The 25,878-nt window shown below is 37.0% G+C and overlaps 1 protein-coding gene across 1 annotated transcript in view; it reads left to right on the top strand.

The window, feature by feature from the left end:
* The first annotated feature begins 1,103 nt into the window (after positions 1-1,103).
* Positions 1,104-25,878, top strand: part of LOC126413211 (high affinity cationic amino acid transporter 1-like) — a 181,879-nt gene continuing 157,104 nt past the window's right edge. The window contains exon 1 of the mRNA XM_050083109.1: positions 1,104-1,112. The gene's annotated coding sequence lies outside the window, so the exon portion shown is untranslated. The remainder of the gene's footprint in view (positions 1,113-25,878) is intronic.

Genomic DNA, 25,878 nt, shown 5'->3' on the forward strand with positions numbered 1-25,878 from the left:
ATTTTTTTTTTTTTTTTTTTTTTTTGAAGAAAATTGTAATAGCCTTTTAGCATTTGCCTCTTAGCAGATTTTGCAAAATCTTTTTTGGTAGATGATTTATATTCTAGCCATGTATATTTGATCATCCAAGACTTCTGAAATGATCCCCCTTACCGGATTGTCCAGGTTGTGGCTGTGAATGGTTCTCGCCTGAAGACAAAGCAATTGATGACAATAATTGTTGGAGGTTGACTTACAGTATCATCAGCTTCCAAGTGCACCTTTTTGGTAACAAATTAATCCATTGCAAACTTATTTCACAATACACTAAGAGACTAAAGTAAATGAATAAAATATAGTCACATAAGATAGGCCAATAGATACTACAGCCCGAACACTAAACATGTCTTCAGCATGCACTGAACGATACTATCCACACTGAATGACTGGGACAGCAGGGTGGGCTTTATACAGCTGCAGCATCATAATGTCTTGAAGTGTCAAGGCGACACAAGGCGGAGGGTTCCAGGTGCTTCTGCTCCAGTCCTTTTGATGTCGTTGTGGCCGCAGCGCTGGCCTGCCAGCGCCAGATTTTATACGAAGGTTCGCGCAGCGGGACAAATTCTAAGTGTGCCCGCAGCACCGTAACACTATCATGATTCACACCACTCGTTTTCAGTTAACCTGCTGACTACCATAGTAATTATTTGTTTTAACTCATTACTGATTGTATTTTAAAAGGTAATTATTGTCAAAAAATAAAAAATTTCAACATTATTTTGTTATTTTACAAAGCATAATATAATTAATATGTTTTTTAAATTATTGAGGGAGATCCCCCCCCACTGCCCCCCCACCTGCCCCCCCCCCCCAAAAAATGAATTTTTGATGGGGCTCGGGCCCCCTCAGGCCCCATGGAGTCATAATAGTCAGGAGCGGATGGATATCCACGTGGCACTGTGAGGGTGCATGATCTGGAGTAGCAAAATAGTCTGTCGTTATCTCGAATATATTCGTAATTAATTCTGTTTCTTGAGTCTCTGTTTTGTTGAAGTATAATAATGAGTAAAAGTAAAGTTATTAGAAATCCTCTGAAGGCTTTTAAGAAAAGGAGAAATGTTGGAAAGCCAAAGGTATGTGTTATTACTGTAAACAATAAAGACGATAACCAAGTGAGTGAACCTAACCTCTCAAGTACACCTGCCCATAGCAGTCAAAGTGGGAAAGAAAATACTTCACAGAAGAAGCTTGGTTCAATGTGTGACAACTATGAATGTTTTATGGGCGAATCGGATGTGAATGAAATATTTTATATGTCGGTTCTCAAAGGAATTTTTTCAAACTGTGTAAGATGTATTCATTGTAGTGAAGTTGGTCTGGAACTCTCCATAATAAAGCACGTAGGACTTGCTAGTGAAATACAACTGAAATGTGATAAGTGTTCATACATGACCACCTTTTGGAACAGTGTTGCAGTAACTGCAACTGAAGAGAATGGTAGCAAAATCTACGAACACAACAACGAGCGATGCTAGCTTTAGACAAGGAACGTCTTCGGGCTGCAGACAGGGCTGTAAAGAGTCTAGAAATACAAGCAAGAGTAAACAGGAGGAGGAACAAGAGGAAGCTGGAGGAGGAGTTTGCAGAGCATGAAGATAATCTATCCTATGGACCTGGAATGCACTAAAAAGTTAATCCAATCTTTGTCGCTCGATTCCCAAAACTTTTATTTTCTCATACTAATTACATGTTTTCTAAGGATCTTCCAAACATATTTGTTTCAAACTTTCAGTAAATGTTACACAGTACCTTCTGCATAATTTAACACAGCCTTTTTCCAAAAAACTGTATATTTTTTAATATATAAATAAAAAATTGCAAAAAAATGTTGTGAATTTTCATTACAATTGAAAAAAAAAAAAAATCATCTTTAATAACTAAACTAAAATTTTGTAAAATCCCTGTGTTAAGTTGTAGCCCATATTCCAATAAATAATCTGTAAAAAGTTCAACTTCCTACCAAATACTTTGCGAGGAAAGATGTAATTTATAAGCGTTATTTTAACATTGCAAGTATAGGGCGTTCTGGAGCCCCTTAAAGGCAAATCACATACACAAAACAATGTGCAAGTAGCAATTAATTTCAACTTAATGAAGTTAGTTTGTACTAATTTCACAACATTATCATTGATGAGCCCTTCTACACTCTGTTTTCTTTTTAATAATGTTAACTTAATGAGCTGAATTTTCAGTTGCATATTTATGCTACTCAGAATTGATATAAATTTTTGTAGAGGTGTGAAACTTTTAAATTGGTGACTGGGCAGCTTATTAATGTGCTGTGAAGGCTGCCATCTGTTATATGTGGCATAAAAAACACCAAAAACTTAACAAAGTGCACCTCTAACTGCTGTAGAATAAACCAATCATCGATATAATGACAGCCAGTCCAATCAAAATGTTCTCATTATGCTATCTACATCATTCTTGAAATTATAATTTTTGTTAGGTAGCCCTGGGTTCAATAAAAAAGTTTACGGAATTATCAGACTGCTTTTTTTTTTTTTTCCAGCATAAATTCTGACATCAGAAATAATGACAATGGTCTTTTCATCAAAACACTTGAAGCTAGTAGAGGTTCTGGCTATGTCTATGTTTTCTTCATTAGTACAGCTATTGGTATGGATAGAGATATTGAGTTTGGTTCACCCTTTTATTGCAATATTTCACTGCACTGCAAAAAATTCTATGTAAACCACATTTGTACAACATTCCTAAATAACAACTTGTTCTTTACTATGGAATAATTGAAAGATAACTTGATTCATTTCTGACAACACTCTTGCACTGTATTGATCAATTGGATTTCATGTAAGAACATTACAAGGACATTCATGGTCAAATGTGGTCTGCTTCTCCAGTAGTGATTATGAAATCAATTAAATGGAGGTTGTTGTACAACAACCACTTAATGATCACCAACCATTATTATGCATTTACAAACAAAAATGAGAATATATCATGTCTTCTGTTCATAAGTGCATAATAAACAGAAAAATAAAAAATTACTTTTTTCTGATTGCAGATGACAAGTTGTAGATTATGTAGTAGACTCACTACCAACATAAATACCCAATATCTTCATGTAAGGTATGTAAACTAATGCATACATTCACTCTTTTGCCAATTAAGCAGTAAACTGAACCTTAGGCATAATGTAATAAACAACATACAGTGGATCAGGTTGTTAATACATATCTCAACTGTAAACTATAAACAAATGATGTATAATATTTTACAACAATTATTCATTCATAATTGTAAATATTTTGTACCAAAAGTTTCTCTAAATGTTAATAAGTAACAACAATTTTACAGTAAGAAAATAAAATAACCCACTGAAGACAGCACAAAAAGTGCTGAAAAATGTCTTGGTAAAACGAAACTGAAAAGGTGTCTTGCATAAGGCGGGATTCCTCATCCTATTTTCATAGAAAGCACAGACATAAGAAGAACTACAGCACCACCAGATGATAAATGATATATTCTTCTTCACTATTTATATCAGTATGCCAATGCTGGGGTATTTTTTCAATTCCCTGACCATAGAAAGCACATGGTTTGGAGGTGAAGAACTAGTCGAGCCACGTTTGGAGTGCTTTTTCATCCAAAAAAGAAGTTCATTGAAGGTCATTTGATAAAGAGTGGAAAGGATGGAAATCTGAGAGTGAATCAGATGAATAAGGCGAATGAGTTGGGTGTGGAACAATTTCCCAACCCAACCCCTGTCAGTTTAGCAGAATGTGGGCAGGCATTATTGTGGAGTAGCAACGATGCACATTTTCTTACTGGTTGTTGCTCTTGGATTTTGTCTGAAAGACATCTCAGTTGCTGACAATAAATGTCAGCAGTGAAAGTTGCACCCTGTGGAAGCAATTTGTAGTACACTGCACCATTGCTGTTCCACCTGATAAGTAACATTAAATTTTGTGCATGCATGCATGTCTTTGTACAGGGAGTCGTTGCTTTGTTTTGGTTCAGCCATTTCTTTCTTTTCCTTATGTTAGAATAAAGACATCATTTCTCACCACCAGTAATGACAGATGTTGTTCATGAGCCAATTGATGATGAGCAAGCAGAAATGCACATATGGCCACCCACTGACTTTTGTGATTTTGGCTTACAGCAAGCAGCACCCATACACTTAATTTTTGAACCTTTCTTATTGCATACAAATTTTGTACAATGGCGGAATGGTCACAGTTTATCACATTTGCCAGTTCTCAAGTACATTGACATGGATACTTTTGGATTAATGTATTTAAATTATCTTTATCAAACCCAGAAGGCCTTCCTGAATGTGGAGAGTCACTAATGTCAAAACAATCCTCCTTAAAATGAGAAAACCATTTTCTCGGCACGTTTTGTCCAATGACCTTATCCTCATATGTGGCAAAAACATTTACAGCTGCCTCTGCTGCTGTCACCCATTTACTGAACTCAAACAGAAGAATATGTTGGAAATGTTTTGATTTCTATACTTGGCACTCCATTCTCGAGCCTTCACAGTTTCAGTCATTATCTCCATATGACAAAATGGCAATATGAAAACTCAAAAAGCAACAGTGGACTACAAATAAAAATGACAATCAATAAATAAAACCCATTTAAACTGGAATTCTGACACGTAAACCAAAAAAAGCTATTAACTTATGCACCAATCTAATAGTTTCATCACTCAGTCAATCTGCAACTTCATTTCATTTTATTGTAGCTTATTAGTAATGCCCGAAGTTTGTTGACATGAAAGTAATTTTCCAAGCTGTGCATTAGTTACATGTACTAAAATCCCATAAGTCATTCTATAAAATGGTTCAAATGGCTCTGAGCACTATGGGACTTAACTTCTGAGGTCATCAGTCCCCTGTCTTTCTATACAGGGCGTTTCAAAAAGAAAGAGCAGATTTCAAACATTTATTTCTCAAAAACTACAAATGATAGAAACACAATTCCAACGGTCCTTCACTCAATATGAGTACCAAATGTTACACAACAAATATCAAAACTGTACCTCAATATGAGCACCATTTGTTACACGACAAATATCAAACCGGTATCTCATTTCTTGCCACACACGACGCAACTGGTCTTTAGTTACCGAATTCACGGCCGCAACAATTCGATGTCGTACCTCTTGAAGAGTAGCGGGCATAGGTGGGACATAAACACAGTCCTTTATGTACCCCCACAAATAAAAATCGCAGGGAGTAAGGTCTGGTGACCTGGGAGGCCACAGACGATGACATTGATCTTGTGCTCCTGCTCTTCCAATCCACCGTCCTGGAATGGTGTTATTTAGGTACCGTCGTACAGGTTCAGAGAAGTGTGGTGGGGCGCCATCTTGCATGAAGATGAAGTGATTTGAATCTTCCTGAAGTTGAGGAAATAGCCAGTTTTCTAACATGTCCAGGTAAATGGTTCCTGTGATAGTTTTCTCCATGAAAAAGAAAGGTCCATAAACTTTGTTTACCGAAATTGCACAAAAGACGTTAACCTTTGGTGAGTCTCTTTCATGTTGAATAACGTCCCTCGGAGTTTCACTCGCCCAAATTCGTACGTTATGCCGATTAACTTTACCAGAAATGTGAAACGTTGATTCATCTGAAAAAATTAATCGTTCGGCAAAATTGTCCTCTTCCATGTCCTGTAGAATTGCAGTTGAAAATTCGAACCTTTTGTTGTGGTCGTCAGGACGCAATGCTTGCAATAACTGCAGTTTGTACGGCTTCATGTGCAGACGCTTACTCAGAACGCGCCATACCGTTGTTTTAGACATGTTTAGTTCGTGACTTGCCCGTGTCGTGGATTTTCTAGGGCTCCTTTCGTAAGCTGCACGGACACGCTCGACATTTTCATCCGATGTGCGTGGACGACCCGTGCTTTTTCGCTTGCAGATGCAACCATCTTCTACGAATCTGTGATGCCACTCATAAATTTGCTTATGACGAGGCGGCTGTTTGTTGAATTGACGGCGGAATGCACGTTGCACACCAACAATGGACTCTAACTTTGCAAATTGCAGCACACAAAATGATCGTTCCTGTGGTGTCGTCGCCATTTTCCTACAAACAAACGCCAGCGCCACTGCGGATTTGCATGGAACTTCTGCGCGGACCATTGAAAAACTTTGAACCTTTCTCTGACAAGAAACGTTTGAATTGTGTTTCTATCATTTGTAGTTTTTGAGAAATAAATGTTTGAAATCTGCTCTTTCTTTTTGAAACGCCCTGTAGAAATGTTTTCATCGTATAGGTATGGTATTGTATTTAATATTGCAAACATGATGCAATTTTTAAGATTTCACCTCATGTTTTGCAATTTTGTGTTTAATGTTTATTAATGGCAGTAGTAAGTTATGAAATGACAGTATTTAGTACATTATCAGCAGCACCAATTGCAGCAACAAGCAACACACCACAGCCCAATGTACAGATATATCCCGAGAGGTGCAGGAAACCTGTCCTTCTCAAGGATTTTTGGTATCTCACCAGGACATGGGAATGAATATGACAGCACAAAATGTAAATAATACTGTAACCAGTTCTCACCCTTGTCACCTGCAGATTTTAAGTCTAAATATTCAGTGCCTTAGAAATAAATCATTAGAACTTGAGGTAGCAATGAATGGTGCAAACATCGTCTGCATGTGCGTCATGGAGCATTGGTGCAGAACTTTTGAATTAAGTATGTTGGTAAGCCAGTATTGTAGAAAAAAATGACAAAAACAGAGGTGTATGTATCTTTACTAAATCAAGTAGCAGGTACAAAAGAAGGTGTGAAGCTGAATTATTGAGTGTGGAAAATCATTTTGAAGCAGCAGCTATACAGCTGAATGAAATACAGGGAAAAGTCATAGTAATAGTGATATACAGACCACCTACTGGGGACACGGATGTATTCATTAGTAAATTAGAAACACTGCTTAGCATTATTTTTACTGAAAGAGTGACTGTAGTTGTCTGTGGGGATTTCAGCATAAATCTTATGACTGAAAGTAGGCTAAAAAATCGATTCCTAAATCTATTATGTAGTTTCAATCTGTTTCCACACATACATGAACCCACAAGAATAACACATAATACAAACAGTCTTATAGATAATTTATTTTCAAATGTACAGTCCACAGAAGTAGAAGTAACAAATACTGATTTGGGATTAACAGACCTCTAAATTACTTCAATGCGACTGCAAGAGAAAAAGTGTACTTCATGTATATAACAAAATTTTCCACTGAAAACTGTGTAGAATTTACAAATATCCTAACTAGTGAGTCCTGGGCAGAGGTGCTGTCCCTAACAAATATGAATGATGCAATAACTCTTTTCTTCAATTTTCATGGGATATTTTGAAATGTGTTTTCCAAAGAAGCTGTCAAGAATCACATCACATCACAATACAAAGCTAAGTTCTTGGACCACAGTTGGCATCAAAACTTCTTGTGGAACAAAAAAAGAGAATAAATTCAAAATTGATGACATCTACAGATCCACAGTTCATAGAATATGTTATGAATTACAAGAGGGTATATTGAAAAGTAATTGCTAATGCAAAATTTATGAGTAATGACAACTTAATAAGACAGTCTGATAACAAATCAAAAGCCATATGGGGTATTGTGAAAACTGAAACAGAAAGATATGCGAAGACCAGGCTATCATTTTCAAAAACACAGAAAATGTCAATATTAAAAAACAAGATTGCCAAATTACATCAACAATTATTTCATAAATGCAACAACTTCATTAAGCTTGAAATTTACAAACCCAGAAAAACCTGAATTTCCAAAAGCTGCTTGTAGCATGAGGATAGATCCAGCAGATGAACATGAAGTGTTCAACATAATAAAAAGCTTGAAACCTAAAATGTCAGCAGGAGTAGATGAGGTGCCTGTTTATATCGTAACAATGACAGCTGCACAAATTGCAAGGCCCTTGGCATACATAGCCAACTTATCATTTAGTGAAGGAGTGTTTCCAGAAAGGATGAAGATGTCAAAAGTGAGGCCATTGTTCAAAAACAGAGACAAGCATAAAGTAGAAAACTATTGGCCAGTATCACTCCTTCCAGCATTTTCCAAAAAAATAGAAAAATTAATGAAGCACAGAATCAACAAGTATCTAAATGACCATAAGTTACTAAATAGAACTCAGCATGGCTTTCAGGCAGGTAAAAATATAGAAACAACACTAATGTGCTACACTGAACAAATAATCAAAAATCTAGAAAAAGACAACAGTATAGTAGGAATAAATTCAGATCTCTCCAAAGCATTTGACACTGTCAATCATGATATTCTTTTAGGAAAACTGTAAGCATTAGGTATTCATGGGACACAGATTGTAGGACTGATGTCAGATTACTCCAAACATAAAATAAATTTAGTATCAGATGCAAAAAAGTGGAAATAGGAGTGCCGCAAGGCAGTATTCTAGGTCCGTTATTGTTCCTTGTCTACATAAGTGACTTCCACACCTCAGATGGAGCAGCAAAGGCCATACTATTCACAGATGACACTAGCGTGATAATAGGTACCCAAAAGCAAATGCTGCAAACAACTACTGATCAAGTAATAAAGAATGTCCACACATGGTTCAATGCAAACCGGTTGACATTAAATGCAAATAAAACAAATTATCTGCAGTTTGGGAAAATATGTCAAAATGTAAATCTTCAGCTATTGTTGGGTGACAAGGCCATAGACAGAGTGGCACCAACAAAATTGCTGGGGATTCATGTAGATGATAATCATAATTTTAATGATCATGTGATGAAACTTGTGCAGAAACTTAACTCAGCTTGTTTTCCTCTCAGAGTTATTGCAAATGTTTATACTGCAGAGGGTACCAAGATGGCATATTTTGGCTATTTTCAGTCTCTTTCGACATACAGAATAATATTTTGGGGTTCCACCACTTGTCATCTAAATCTTTCTGTTACAGAAGAGGGCTAGCCCTATAATAACACACAGTCATCCACAGACAAAATATAAACCCTTATTCAACAAGCTTAAAGTTCTAACAATACCTTCCTTATATATATACAAATGTGTTTTATATGACTCGAAATAGCACAGCACTCCATACCCAGCAAACAAAAGGAACACACACGCAAGGCATGTGAGCCATATGGGTACCAAACTCTACAACATACTGCCAGCCAACATCAGAAAGTTAGAAGATTAAAACAGATTTAAAGTAGAATTTAAAGAATTTCTACTAGAACAATGTTTTTACTTGGCAAATGACTATTTAGTCCAATAAATAATTCTGATAATGTTTATATTAAGAAAACCTGAAAACATTGTCTTTCATCCCCTAAATTTTTTGTTAATTTTGTAAATATGATGGACAGCTGTTGAGTGTGGCAAAATCTTTACTGAATTATTGTGGTGAATATAAGGGCTTCCTGTGTAGGGAAGACAAAAGTAAAGCCGCAGAGCAAACAGACTATGCAGTTAGAATACTGTTTCTCTACATGTATAAAAAGTTGTATTACTGTGTCTTGTATGACCAAGTATTATTCTTTGTACATTTTTTGTACAATTTTGTATGTATTATTCTTTGTACTACCTAATGTAAAATTTTGTATCTTCCTTTTGCACAGATCGTTTCCCATAAATTTACATGTACTTTTGAACAACACCCATACAACATTTATTGTCTATGGATGGATAAATAAATAAATAAATAAAAATAAAAAAATAAAATATGACACAAAAATTCATTCTTTTAATGTAGGCAAGAACAAATAGTGCCTGGGGCTCTAGGAAAAACACAACAATTTACTCAATAAAGTATTCATACATGTTTAAAATAAATCAATGTTTCATCCGCTCGTAGTCATTGTCACAACAGTACTACTCCACGATTACTAAATACAATGTTGAGGGAATATGTTCACTGGTAATAGGCATTTCCACATGACATCACTGTTGAGAAGCAGTAGCAGCATAAGACCAGTTCTCATTTTCTATTGTGACACTTCTCCACTTAAATCGTCAGTGAGAAGTCAACAGTCAGTGGGTTGGGTATGGCATGCAGTTGGTTTCAGTCTGGCCTGCAGATGAACTTGTGGGAGAAAGAGTGAGGTGGAGCAAAATTTAGCAGTGGAAGTTTGTAAGAGAGTTATTGTAAAACATCGTAAGTAAAGAAACAGTGTTCATGATACATAAATAAATGTAAACATCTGAAGATGGAATGAACATAAAAACGAATGTACTCTCAAAAATGCATGTTTGGCACATAATTTGTTCATGTGGCATGTTGGGAATGGGGTGCCATTCATATCAGTGTATCACTCCATAAACATTATCATCATGGATACTGCAGTTTTGATTTCATGTCACAGGGTGGTCTGTGAGTGTAAATAAGTATTTGAAATAGGCCCATGTGTCACCAAAGATTTCCCATGCTTGGCTTCAATTAACATTCATAGGCAAAAACTGAAGGACAATGTAATATATCATACACAGGAGCTTAATGTTGCTACTTTCTATGGCCACAAAACCCATATGTTGCTTCCCTTTAATGGCAAAGGTAAAACTATAAATTACAATTGCTAAAGACAAATATTTGCTAATATTCAACATTTTCTATCAGATAACTCCTAAACGGTCCTCCTTCATTTTCAATTGTACTTTATAAGCAACAATCATGAGTTTTTAGTATAGTATATACATTTTGTGCATACCAATCAACATTAATGTTCAAAATATTTTCCATGCAAATATGAAGTAAAGCTAAAACACTATACCTCCAGCTACTTGCCACATGCTGAATTATAAAAACACTTGAGATTGTTGTTGTTGTTGTTGTGGTCTTCAGTCCTGAGACTGGTTTGATGCAGCTCTCCATGCTACTCTATCCTGTGCAAGCTTTTTCATCTCCCAGTACCTACTGCAACCTACATCCTTCTGAATCTGCTTAGTGTATTCATCTCTTGGTCTCCCTCTACGATTTTTACCCTCCACGCCGCCCTCCAATACTAAATTGGTGATCCCCTGATGCCTCAGAACATGTCCTACCAACCGATCCCTTCTTCTGGTCAAGTTGTGCCACAAACTTCTCTTCTCCCCAATCCTATTCAATACTTCCTCATTAGTTATGTGATCTACCCATCTAATCTTCAGCATTCTTCTGTAGCACCACATTTCGAAAGCTTCTATTCTCTTCTTGTCCAAACTATTTATCGTCCATGTTTCACTTCCATACATGGCTACACTCCATACGAATACTTTCAGAAATGACTTCCTGACACTTAAATCAATACTGGATGTTAACAAATTTCTCTTCTTCAGAAACGCTTTCCTTGCCATTGCCAGCCTACATTTTATATCCTCTCTACTTCGACCATCATCAGTTATTTTGCTCCCCAAATAGCAAAACTCCTTTACTACTTTAAGTGCCTCATTTCCTAATCTAATTCCCTCAGCATCACCCGACTTAATTAGACTACATTCCATTATCCTTGTTTTGCTTTTGTTGATGTTCATCTTATATCCTCCTTTCAAGACACTGTCCATTCCATTCAACTGCTCTTCCAAGTCCTTTGCTGTCTCTGACAGAATTACAATGTCATCGGCGAACCTCAAAGTTTTTATTTCTTCTCCATGAATTTTAATACCTACTCCGAATTTTTCTTTTGTTTCCTTTACTGCTTGCTCAATATACAGATTGAACAACATCGGGGAGAGGCTACAACCCTGTCTTACTCCCTTCCCAACCACTGCTTCCCTTTCATGTCCCTCGACTCTTATAACTGCCATCTGGTTTCTGTACAAATTGTAAATAGCCTTTCGCTCCCTGTATTTTACCCCTGCCACCTTTAGAATTTGAAAGAGATTAATCAACACAATCAAAATTCCATCATGGCACTGAAAATAATTAGATACCAAATATCTTTCAAGTTAGAAACCTTGTACTGGTATACCCATCATGCTACTTATGTAAATATAAGGTTTATATCTAAAAACAAAGATGATGTGACTTACCAAACGAAAGCACTGGCAGGTCGATAGACACACAAACATACACACAAAATTCAAGCTTTCGCAACAAACTGTTGCCTCATCAGGAAAGAGGGAAGGAGAGGGAAAGACGAAAGGATGTGGGTTTTAAGGGAGAGGGTAAGGAGTCATTCCAATCCCTAAGGTAAGTCTTTCCGCTCCCAGGATTGGAATGACTCCTTACCCTCTCCCTTAAAACCCACATCCTTTCGTCTTTCCCTCTCCTTCCCTCTTTCCTGATGAGGCAACAGTTTGTTGCGAAAGCTTGAATTTTGTTTGTATGTTTGTGTGTCTATCGACCTGCCAGCGCTTTCGTTTGGTAAGTCACATCATCTTTGTTTTTAGATATATTTTTCCCACGTGGAATGTTTCCCTCTATTATATTAAATATAAGGTTTCCTGGACAAAGAGCACAAAACAAGGTTTTGCTTGTATCTTCCCAATTCCAGTGAAATCTTTTCTTGTATTCGGTTAGACATTTAATTTGTGTGTCTTAAAGACTTTAGTCATTAGTCTAACACTGTGTCAAAACTGAATGTAGTGGCATTGTTTCCTCTATATGCATATTCATGAGCTAGTAATTTAATTAGTTGACAGTGAATTGCTTTATATTATTAAACACTGATTTTTTTCTCAGTGGTGTTATTTCTTTCTCAACTTTCTTAATGACATCCTTAATATAGCCTTTTTCTGTTTCTGTCCTTTGCTCCATGTGTTCCTTTCTGGGTGACAGGCAAGCTAGTGTGTTAGGTGCATGTTGATGATTTTCACAAGCTTTCCTTCTATCATTTCTTTGTGAACCCATTGGCAAGAGAATGGAACAACAGCAGAATTGTCTTTAATAAGGTACAATGTACTGTTCACTCATTCATGCAATGGCAGTATTCATGGAGTGGCAGGAGGCATGCTTTGCCCCCACATTAGGATTGCTAAGAAGTGGTGAGTGGTGAGCAGAAGACAGCATAGGCTGCTTGCAACAGAGCTGCCGCCATTGCCCTTACAGTGTGCGCAGTAATGCTTCACATCTATGGGCAGCTTAACATTGGCAATATTCAAAGATAAATGAATATCTTTCAGCTAGTGCTGACTTCCTTTGCTTCTGGCAGCACTAGTAAAATCGTCAAGTTATTATGAACAAGCAGTAGGCACTGCAGTCTGCTTTAACATGTTTGTTTGTAAAGTTTCAATAATTTGGCCTGGACATTTTGTAAATAATCATTCTCTTTAAAATTATGCTATAAATAACAGCATTGTTAAAGCAAGTACAGTCAGTTCTTGTTGAGAGCTGAATCTACTGATCACGTGTTTCTGGATCTTTTTGGAAAATTATTGTCAGTTTTCTATGTATTTGTATTTGTAGTGTTCTCATACAGCCACAGTCCATATCGGCATTATTATTGTCAGACTGAATGATCAAACATGACAGAATAGAAAAATTAGGAGCAACAATACAAAACTTAACTGACGTCAACAAATAAGAATGCATGCGAACTGTGCCAAGCTTCTTTGCAATGACATAATGTACAGAACAGAGAAAAATCTAAGTTCTGCACACACACAGTCCTTCCCCCCCCCCCCCCCCCCCTCAACTCCCACAGGGAGAATGATTGTGTGTTGAAACAAAAATATCAGTATTTTGTGTCAATATTGTACTTAATATTACTTCCATTTAGGAAATATCATTATCTGTGTGTTGATTTTGAAGATTTGTTTTGAAATTAAAGGAAAATTTTGAAGGGCTTGGTCCTGCTGTTTCAACAAATGTTGAAACATTTTCTGACTACAAGCATATGTTCTCCAGCAAAGATATTCTCTATTCCCTTATTTTCGAGAACCATGCTGACACACTGCTATAGCTCTAAGGTGGTTATAAACAGATTGTTGTACATCTTCAAAAAATGAAATTTTGTAGAGAAAAACGACAATTTTAAATTACTGAGCCTTTTTGAAATTTCAGTTGTAAACTCCTATGACATTTTTAATTACTGCACTTCATTTTACAAATAACTTTACATATTTTTATAACAATTTTGCATTCTTCTATCAAAATTTTCAAGACATTTTAGATCATAAAAATCTGGGCTCTGTGATTAGAAGTGCTTTGTTATCATCATAAAGTGAGTGAATTCTCACTAAGTGCAGCAGCACCTCACTGTTGTCCCCCCCCCCCCCTCCATCGGGGGATAAAAAGCTGTTTCATGTATGAACTGATCTGGAAGAACTGCTAAACATTATATTTTTCTTCACAAATATAAAATAAAATAGGCAGGTTTTTTAAGTTGTAATGCAGTATGTGTATGTAACAGGAAAAGGGAGAGGCAGGTGGTTGTGAATTATACTGTGTGGGCGATATTTTGTTGAGAATGCAGCAGAACGGAGGTAGGTGTGCATGAGGGGTGGAGGTGTAGCTTCACATAATTGCCCTGAGGCCCCCATAACTGTACTTTTGTCCCTGAAATTTAGCAGTTGTGATGAGTCTGTGTTTTCCATACAACAGCTTATCAATTGGGAAACAAGTAGTACTCCAAAAGATAAGAATAACTGGACTTCAAAATTTTATCTTGACAGTGCACTCTTCCAGTAGTAGTCAATGAGTAGATAAATGTTTCAAGATAAGACAGTTCATTGTAGCAGACCTCACGATTTTGTGAGACCTTCAGTAGCCAGCGTGCTTGTATTTAATTCACAAGTGAACTGTATCCACTAGTAGTGATATCTGGTGAGAAAAATATGCAAGTTACAACACAAACCTTCATAAATACTTATAACTTGTATTAATAAATTTTACTTACAGCTGTTATTTTAGCAGTTAACTCCATTTGCTCTAAGATTAACTTTTTTTATGTAAATAAGTTAATGAATACCTAAGTCATTCATCATGGCACCATGAAGCAGAATATTTATAGATGTGGTGTGAGTCAAGGAACATGTTACTAAAGTGAAGCAACTGTTAGGACTTGTATTAGTAGTTAACTATTGCTGGTAATGTCCACCTTCACAGCTGAGTGGTCATTGTAGATGGTGGTCATGCAGGGGACCTGTGCTTGATTCCTAGCTCTGCCAAGAATTTTCCTTGACGGGAAACTGGTACAGGATGCACTCAACTTTGTGATGCGAATTGAGGAGCTACTTCACTGAGCAGCAGCTGTCCATGGTCTGGAAAGTCTGCAAAATGACTGGGAGAGTGGTGTGCCAACTGTATGCTCCTCCGTACCTCATCTGCATGACACCACAAGCCAGAAGATGACATGGCAGCCGGTAGATATCCCTTGGGTTTTGATAGGCTGAATAAGGAGCTCGTATTGTTCATCATGCCTGTGGGTGGTCCATCATTATTGTAATGCCACTGGTAGTAACCCTTCCTTATGTATTAGATATATCTTCATTTCCTAGTGTTAGTGACACTCTGAGTCATAAAAAAGCACTGAAAATATTGAGGTTCTTTTTCAGTCAATATTCTAAATAATGAAGCTGTGAAATTTTGTTTCTGGTCACATCGGGCAGCTACTTCTCCTGCGTACTGATGTGTTATATTCAGTGCAAAAACATTTGAAGCTGTTTCCTATTCTCTATCAGTAGTAAAACTTCTGTGCAGAAAACCATTCAAATGTTGCAAGAAGCAGTAACATTTTGTGGAATGTAGTTGATTTTTTTCTGAATATACATTTTTGTTTCTTTTCATCTTCAAAACAGATTGATCCCCTTAAATTTAAGGTCTGAGTGAGTTGCTCCTCCTTTCCAACCAATTCCCTTTCCTCCTTGAGGAAGCAACATCCAAGTTCCAAAGTGAAGGAACAGTTTTCCCTGCTTTTCAGTGCTTGTGTAGGCAGTATCAAAAACTTTTCCAGCTGAAGGTATGTACTCTTTATCCTTATCCATTATGTCTCCATGAGTATTATTTTCTGTTCCATGTCTTTATTGTGAATATTAATATTGAACTGAAACAGATTTTTGTTATTTGCAAGAAACACCATTAAGATGTAAGGCTACTGAAATATGAGTGTAATTCCAAGCCAGAATTTTTTCCCTGAATGAATTCTTTCTTTACTTGGGTAGCATTTCCTAAAAGATAATTATTTAAGACAATGTGTAGAAGTACAGAAAACAAGCCTGCTCTCAGAGCTTTGATTCAATACACAGAAAGTAAAGTGTAAAACACGCTGAATTCATTTATTGGTTAATTTTTGCTTTGTGTTGACTCAGTTCAAGCTTGTTATCAAGCTCTACCACAAAAATTCTACATATTGTGATTTATTTATGTATGCAATTAACACCTATTTTTGGTACCAGTAGGTCACTTTTATTTGCTTCAAATTGCACAGTGGGGGTCTTTGTGAGGTTAATAATTAAATTATTTATTAAGAACTAGTTGTAGCCCTTTTCAGATTTTATCTCGTCTGTGTCTGGTGTGGATGACTTTTGATGTCTTATTAATATGCTTGTGTTATTAAAAATAGTAGTCTTTCAACTAAAATTTTAAGTTATAGGAGGTCTATAATATTTACTAGCAGTGGGAGACATAATAACACAGATTGTGGGACTCCATATTTTATCTTTCACCATCACATCTAAATTTAATTACTTACTGTTAGTCAGTATGGGACCCTGTTTTCTGCTATCAAGGTAAGACTTCATCTATTCAAGAAGGAAGTCATGTGTATTATAACATTTTATGTTGTTTTATTTTATTGAGACAACGATCACAAAACATTTCAAAATGCAGTTACTAGTGTTTCGTGGTAGTTGCTGCAAGAAAATAAAATGATTAATCACTCCCTTACTCTCTATTGACAGTATGTTATTTTATATTTCATTCTACCAATGGCCTTGGTAATGTCACAGAATATACCAAAAATACAATTTCTTGTTTAACTTTGTCAAGACTTCCTTTGCAGTGTCATACAAGGTTCCTTTCCTTTTTTTTAAGAATCCTCTCCAAAACAAAATTCTGTTACAGACCACTTTCTCATTTTTTTAAAAAATATACCAGTATTGTAAGTAGTCAACTGGTAAGGTGTATTATACCCTCGCAAACCACTACTTTTCTTTTGAGGGGAAGATATACAAACAAATTCCTGGCATAGTCATGGGCTCCTGCATGGCATCCATCTATGCTAACCTGTTTATCAGCCATCTAGACAAAATCTTTCTAACCTTCCAACCCCACACTGTTTGCCTGATTCATGTTCATTGATGATATCTTCATGATCTGGACCAAGGGCCAAGATGTCCTATCCTAATTCCTCCACAATCACAATACTTTTCCACCATCCACTTCATCTGGTCCTTCTTCCTAGTTCTCTGATGGCTCTGTCCACACCTGTGTTCACATTGAGCCCACTAACCACTAGCAGTACCTGCATTTTGACAGCTGTCATCTCTTCCACACCAAAAAATCACACCTATTGAGCATGGCCACCCATGGATGGCATACATGCAGTAATGAGAATTCCCTTGCGAAGTATACTGAAGGTCTCACAACACCCTTCACAGACAGGCACTACTTCCCAAACCTAGTCTGCAAACAGATATCTGTATCATAACTTCATAAACTATTGATCCTCCTATCACCCCCAAAACCACTGCAAAGGAGCATCCCTCTCATCTCTCAATATAACCCTGATCTGGAGCAACTGAATCATATCCTTCGACTATCTATCATCACACATGGAAATGAGGGACACCCTATCCCCAACAGTTATGTCCATCCATATGTCACTCCCACAACCAAGACCTTGCCACATGGCTCATATGCCTCTGGAGGATCAGGCAGGACAGTGATTTTTTTTTTTTTTGGTGCATTAGTCACATTCAGGGATGAATATGCAGGTGCGTTATCATGAGGCAAGAGCCATGAATTGTCTCATCACATTTCAGGCCATTTCCTTCCCACATTTCTTTGGAGACAACACATCCTGATAGTACCATTGATTAACAGTTTGTCCCTGTGACATAAATTCATGCTGAACAAATCCTTCGGTACACATAATAGGGTGTCTCAGAAAAGTAAAGCAAAAAATAATGTTACCATTTTTCACCAAAATATTCCGGGATTGAAGAATAAAGTAGATGAGCTCTTGGTTTGTTTAGATGACATTGAATCTAATAATGTAATAGATATACTATGTCTGTCTGAGCATCACATTGTGTCTGATATGGAAAAGGTAAATATCAGTGGTTATAAACTAGCTGCACATATGAGTAGAGAGAATAAGATGGGAGGAGGAGTTGCCACATATGTCAAAAGTTATCATGTGTAGAAAGCTTGGATACAAAAAAGTTTTGTCTAGAGCAACATATAGAAGCATGTGCCTGTCAACTTAAACTGAAGCAGGGCTCTTTTATAATTGTAACAGTATATAGGTCCCCTTCAGGAAACTTTCATTTATTCCTGGAAAACGTGTATGCCTTGTTGTGCTATCTGTCAGATAGGGGAAAGCAAATTATTATTTGTGGGGACTTCAATGTTGATTCATTGAAAGATTGTAATAGGAAGAATGACCTGGACGTCTTGCTCGGTTCTTTCAATTTGACATCTGTCATAAATTTTCCTACTCGGGTAGTAAAGGACAGCAGCACATTGATAGATAACACTTTTATAGACCAAGATAGGTTTAAAAACATAAATTCTTCTCCTGTTGAGAATGGGCTTTCTGATCAGGATGCTCAACTAGTTACAGTATATGACATAGCTCCATTCAGTAATTCAAAACTACCCTCCAAAGTTGTGCATTCAATTAATGACTCAACAATTAGAAATTTCAGAGAAAATCTTCAGCAGTTAGACTGGGATGAGGTGTACAAGGAACCCAATGCTAATTTAAAATCTAACTTATTTCATGATACACCTGTAAGAGAATTTGAAAACTGTTTCCCCAAGAAAGTAGTTAAATCTAATTATAAGAAACAATGCAAAAAACCTTGGCTTACTAAAGGAATAAAAATATCTTGTAACCACAAAAGGGAACTGTATCTAACAACAAGAAAGAGTAATGACCCAGAAACAGCCAAATACTACAAAAACTACTGTGCTACATTAATAAAGGTTATTAAACAGTCCAGAAGCATGTGCATCATGTCTGAGATTAATACCTCTGATAACAAAACCAAAACAATTTGGAATATTATTACAAGGGAGACAGGACAACCAAAAGTACAGGATGACGGCATCACCCTCAAAGCGAATGGAAACTTGATAAACAACAAGCCGGAAGTCGAAAACATTTTGAATAATTATTTTTTAAATGTTGTAGAGAAAATAAGATATAAATGTTCATTAGAAGAAGCAAGGCAGTTAATGGAAGAGGCCTTACCCACACCATTTGATACAATTGAAATTCCACCCACCTCTCCATCTGAAATTAGGAAGATAATAAACTCTCTCAAGAATAAAAGCTCACATGGGATTGATGGCATTTCCAGCAGGATAATAAAAGCTTGTTCCCAAGAAATAAGTGGGATTCTTAGTCACAAATGTAATAGCTCTCTGAAGCAGGGTATTTTCCCAGATAAACTGAAGTATGCCATTGTTACACCACTGCATAAAAAAGGGGTTACGTCTGATGTCAACAACTACTGCCCAATCTCTCTTCTGACTGCCTTATCCAAAAGTCGTGAAAAAGTAATGTATTGCAGACTAGCTTCACACCTTTGTAAAAATAAAGTCTTAACAAAATGTCAGTTTGGTTTCCAGAAGGGTTTTTCAACTAAAAATGCTATATTTACTTTCACTAATGAAACATTAAATGCTCTGAGTAACTGGAAGTCACCCATTGGGATTTTTTGTGATCTACCCCCCCACCCCCCCATGAACCACGGACCATGCCGTTGGTGGGGAGGCTTGCGTGCCTCAGCGATACAGATAGCCGTACCGTAGGTGCAACCACAATGGAGGGGTATCTGTTGAGAGGCCAGACAAACATGTGGTTCCTGAAGAGGGGCAGCAGCCTTTTCAGTAGTTGCAGGGGTAACAGTCTGGATGATTGACTGATCTGGCCTTGTAACATTAACCAAAATGGCCTTGCTGTTCTGGTACTGTGAACGGCTGAAAGCAAGGGGAAACTACAGCCGTAATTTTTCCCGTGGGCATGCAGCTTTACTGTATGATTAAATGATGATGGCGTCCTCTTGGGTAAAATATTCCAGAAGTAAAATAGTCCCCCATTCGGATCTCCAGGCGGGGACTACTCAAGAGGACGTTGTTATCAGGAGAAAGAAAACTGGCGTTCTACGGATTGGAGCGTGGAATGTCAGATCCCTTAATCAGGCAGGTAGGTTAGAAAATTTAAAAAGGGAAATGGATAGGTTAAAGTTAGATATAGTGGGAATTAGTGAAGTTTGGTGGCAGGAGGAACAAGACTTTTGGTCAGGTGAATACAGGGTTATAAATACGAAATCAAATAGGGGTAATGCAGGAGTAGCTTTAATAATGAATAAAAAAATAGGAATGCGGGTAAGCTACTACAAACAGCATAGTGAACGCATTATTGTGGCAAAGATAGACACGAAGCCCATGCCTACTACAGTAGTACAAGTTTATATGCCAACTAGCTCTGCAGATGTTGAAGAAATCGATGAAATGTATGATGAGATAAAAGAAATTATTCAGGTAGTAAAGGGAGATGAAAATTTAATAGTCATGGGTGACTGAAATTCAAGAGTAGGAAAAGGGAGAGAAGGAAATGTAGTAGGTGAATATGGATTGGGGCTAAGAAATGTTTAGTTTAGTTTAGTTTATTGAGCACCCGTTTTATCATGTACAATGATATGGGATTTGTCATATGTTACATACAGAAAAAATATGAATAACAACATATTATGTAAAAACTATCAGTGAATAATCTGAATTAAATATATGGGCAAAACAATTATAGCTTACATGATATAAATTTGTAACAATATAGGACACAAATAAGTTACATATATTCTGTGTATAATGGACAGCAACAAGAAACAGTGATTATAACACTCTATATTGACAGATTTACCTCAGGGAGTCACACCTAGTGATACGTGGCTGGCGACCACGGGGCCCCGAGCTGAGTCCTGGCATTGCTTCCACTTACTTATGCCAGGCTCCTCACTCTTATCTTTCCTATCTGGCCACCCTCGGCCAGCTCTTGTTCTTTTCCGACCCTGACGCTATTAGGTTTCGAGGGCTAGGGGTCTTTCATTTTCCAACCTATACTTCTCATGCAGCGTCCTACCCGGAGCGGGCGGCTGCAAAAGGCGTCTGTATCCCATGTTAGGGGCGGCCTCCAGAACTGCAGAAGGCAACGGAATACCACCGCAGATTATCTTCCCTGCATAATGCAGTCTCCATTTTATGCACAAAAAATGGCTTCCTCTCATGTTAAATCAGTGTCCGGAGGTAAAATAGTCCCCCATTCGGATCTCCGGGGGGGACAACTTGAAAGGAGGCAAAAAATCAAAACGAGAATTGGTACCTGGAATGTCAGAACTCTGCTACAAGCAGGAAAACTAGAAAACCTTAAAAGAGAGATGGAAAAGAATCATATGGACCTCGTAGGAGTTGCTGAAGTAAGATGGAATGGACATGGAGAGTTGCAGTCAGATGAATATGTATTCTACTACTCAGGAGGAGAAGTAAAAGGAATTAATGGAGTAGGAATGATTATGACAAAGGAATTGGCTAAATGTGTGGAATATGTAGAGTATGCAAATGACCGGGTTATTGGTGTAAGGCTGAAAGGAGCACAAAAAGATTTACTGATTGTCCAGGTGTATATGCCAACTTCAGAACATGATGACCAAATTGTAGAGGAAACGTACAATGTAATAGAGAGAATAATGGACGAAAATAAAAAATGCTGCAAAATAGTAATGGGAGACTGGAACGCCATTGTGGGAGAAGGGAAAGAGGGAAACATAGTAGGCAGTCATGGTCTTGGAAAGAGAAATGACAGAGGTGAATGGTTAATTGACTTCTGCAGGGAAAGGCAGCTGATAGTGGCAAACACATGGTTCAAGAACCATAAGAGGAGGCTCTACACTTGGAAATCACCAGGGGATAAATATAGAAACCAAATCGATTTTATACTGGTAGAAGAAAGATACAGGAATGGAATCAAGAAGGTGCACACATTACCAGGTGCAGATATTAATAGTGACCACAACTTACTTATGGCAGAAATAGAAATAAGAATGAAAAAACTGAAAAAGGCGACAATGGTGAAGAAATGGGATCTAGAGAAGATAAGGTCCAACAAAGAACAAATTACAGAAATGCTGTCTCGGGACTTTCTAAACACATTACGAGACAAAGAAGCACCTGATAATGCCAACGAGTACTGGAATATGGTGAAAGAAGGAATCATTAAAGCAGGACAGCAAAATATAGGATATGTAAAAGGAAAAAGTTAAAAAACCCATGGGTCACACAAGAAATGATTTCCAAGATGGAGGAGAGAAGAAAATTGAAAAACAAGAACACTGAAGATGCAAGAAAGATATACCGAAGGTTAAATAACGAACTGCGAAGAGAAACAGAGCAGGCTAGGAAAAAATGGCTAAAAGAGGAATGTGATGAAATTGAAGAACTGGACAGGAAAGGAAGATACGACTTACTATACAACAGAGTAAAGACTATGACATGGGAACAAAACAGAGCAGGAAGTGCTACTACGGAAATTTTGAGTAAAGACGAAGAGGTAGTGTATAAAGATCGTGACGATGTCCTCCAGAGATGGGAAGAATATATAAAAGAGCTATATGACACAAATAGCAAACCAGAAACTCTGGAACTTGAATCACACAACAGTGTAAGTGATGAAGAGAAAGGACCGACCATCATAATGGAAGAAGTAAAGTCTGCTATTGCTGCAATGAAAAATGGCAAAGCAGTAGGTACAGATACAATACCGGGAGAAATACTAAAATGCTTGAACCACAATGGAATAAGAGAAATATTGAGGTTATGTAATAAAATATATGACAGTGGTGAATGGCCTGAGGACTTTTTGACAACAGTAATGATTCCATTGCCGAAAAAACAAGGAACCAAGAAATGCAGCGAGCACAGGACAATCAGCCTCATTTCACATGCAGCCAAAGTGATGTTCAGAATAATTAATAAAAGACTTGAAAAAGTAATAGAGGAGAATCTCGGCGAGGAGCAGTTTGGCTTTAGACAGAATACGGGCACCAGAGATGCAATAGGGCTCCTACGAATCTTAGGAGAAAGGTTTATTGAAAAAGGAAGAGACCTATATATGTGCTTCATCGATTTAGAAAAGGCATTTGACAATGTGGTTTGGGACAAGCTGGCGACTATTATGAGGGTAAAGAGAGTGGACTGGAAAACCAGAAGACTTATAAACTCGTTGTACCTTAATCAAAAAGTTTCAGTTAAAGTGAGAGGAGAAAGTACAAACTGGATCAGACTAGGGAAAGGAGTAAGACAAGGATGCTGTTTATCACCTACTCTTTTCAACCTGTACTTGGAAAATATGATTGACCAATGCTCATTAGATGACAAAGGAGTAGAAATTGGAGGAAGAAGAGTAGGGTGCTTGAGATTTGCTGATGACATGGTCCTTCTAGCCACAGGGGAAAAAGAATTACAGGATTTGGTGGACACCATTGCAACTAACGGAAAAAAATATGGAATGAAAATTAACACAAATAAAACAAAAGTATTGGCAATAGGAGGAAATAAGGAACTAAAAATTGTGCTGAATGGAGAAAAACTAGAACAGGTGCAAAATTTTAAGTATCTTGGAAGCAGGATAGACACCGACTGGAAGTGCACCACAGAAATTAAAACAAGGATAGCAATGGCAAAAGAGGCGTTTTATAAGAAAAGGAGAATCTTCTGCAGCGGTATGGACAGAGAACTCAGAAAGAGACTCATAAAATGTCTTGTATGGAGTGTTCTTCTATATGGCGCTGAAACATGGACTATGAGGAAAAAAGACAGAGAAAGGCTGGAGGCTTTTGAGATCTGGACATGGCGGAAGATGGAAGGAATAAGTTGGATGAACAGAGTAAAAAATGAAGAGGTACTGAGAAGAGTGGGAGAGAAAAGGCAGTTACTAGATGTAATAAAGAGAAGAAAAAGAAATTGGATTGGGCATATATTAAGAAAAAATGACGGACTGATAAAAACAGTTTTAGAAGGTTATGTAGAAGGGAAAAGGAAGCGAGGAAGGAAGAGATTCCAGATACTGGATGACATGATGGACGGTACAACATACAGCAGCCTTAAGAAGGAAGCAATGGATCGCAGAAAATGGAGAGGCAAAGGACCTGCTAATATAGCAGATAACTGATGATGATGATGATTGACAGATTAATTAATTTTTGTGTGTACATAAAAGAGTCTACCCCACAACGCAAGTTTGTATATGAGTAACTTATAAGATAGGTGAAGGCACGCTATCTTTCTGAAGAATTCATATATTCACTAACACTGTAAAAACTATTACTGATTAACATTCTTTTGAGTTCACTTTTAAAACTGCTCAGCTGCTGAATCCTTTTTATTTTTAAGGGAAGAGCACTATAGAGAATTTTTGGGTGGTATATTGCACTCTTGTTGTATTGGGCTTTCTTATGCACTTCTCTGTGAAATTCATTACTCTGTCTTGTTGTATAGTCATGGAACTCACTGTTTAAAGAAGAAAACTGGGGGTGAGACTTCAGAAAGCATATACTTTCATAGATGTAAATGGATGGAAGAGTCATGATTTTATATTCCTTGAAAATTTCCCTACATGGATCTCTAGGTGCAGCTCCTTTTATGATTCTTATCGCTCATTTTTGAATAATAAAGGAGTGTTTTGCCTGACTTGAATTGCCCCAAAATATGACACCATATCGCAAAAGACTATGCATAAATGCATAATATGTACACAATACTGTTTGATCACTGCAGCAATTTTTGAGCATTCTAAATACATAGCAACATTTACTTAACTTTTTATTGAGCACATCTATATGCTTGTCCCATTTTAGATGCTCATCTAACCAAATTCCTAAGAATTTTGTATTTGGCATTTGTAGTATATTCTGTTGGCCTAGCTTCACAGTTATATTGGGCTTCATATTGTTTGAAACATGTCTGTAATTCATCCATAATGTTTTCCCCTCATTCACAAATAAACTGTTGTCCCTGAACCATTTACCTGCTTCAACTGCTGTTGTTTCAATTTTGCTGTTAAGGTCAGTCTCATTCTGAGCTTTAATAAAGAGACTTGTATCATCAGCAAAAAGTACACAATCAGCTTGTGTTAAATAGTTTGGCAAGTCATTTATAAAGATCAAGAACAACAGGGGTCCCAACACCAATCCTTGGGGCACCCCATAACTAACTTCCTTATAACCAGAAAAGTATGACTTTCCATCATGAACTATTTCTACTTTCTGGGATCTGCCAGATAAATATGACTTAAACCATGCATGAGCAGTACCACGGAGTCCATAGCAACTAAGTTTTTCGAGCAGTAGTTTATGATCAATAACGTCAAAAGCCTTTGATAGATCTAAAAAGACCCCACAATTTACTTCATTATTATCAATGGAATTTAGGACAAGTTTTAGAAAGTTGTATACAGCTGTTTCAGTTGATCTATTCTTTCGAAAGCCATTTTGTTCATCGACCAATATTCCACTTTTTTTTTTAGGAAAGTAGAGAGTCTTCCATACATTACTCTTTCTATAATTTTTGAAAAACAAGATAACATTGATAAAGGCCTGTAGTTTTTTTACATCATAATGATCCCCAATTTTGTATAATGGTTTTATAATTGATTGTTTCAGCTTTCTAGGGAAAGTGCTAGTACTGAAAGATGCATTAATTATATCTACAAGAAGAG

Source organism: Schistocerca serialis, chromosome 7, assembly GCF_023864345.2.
Source record: "Schistocerca serialis cubense isolate TAMUIC-IGC-003099 chromosome 7, iqSchSeri2.2, whole genome shotgun sequence".
Lineage (NCBI taxonomy): Eukaryota > Metazoa > Arthropoda > Insecta > Orthoptera > Acrididae > Schistocerca > Schistocerca serialis.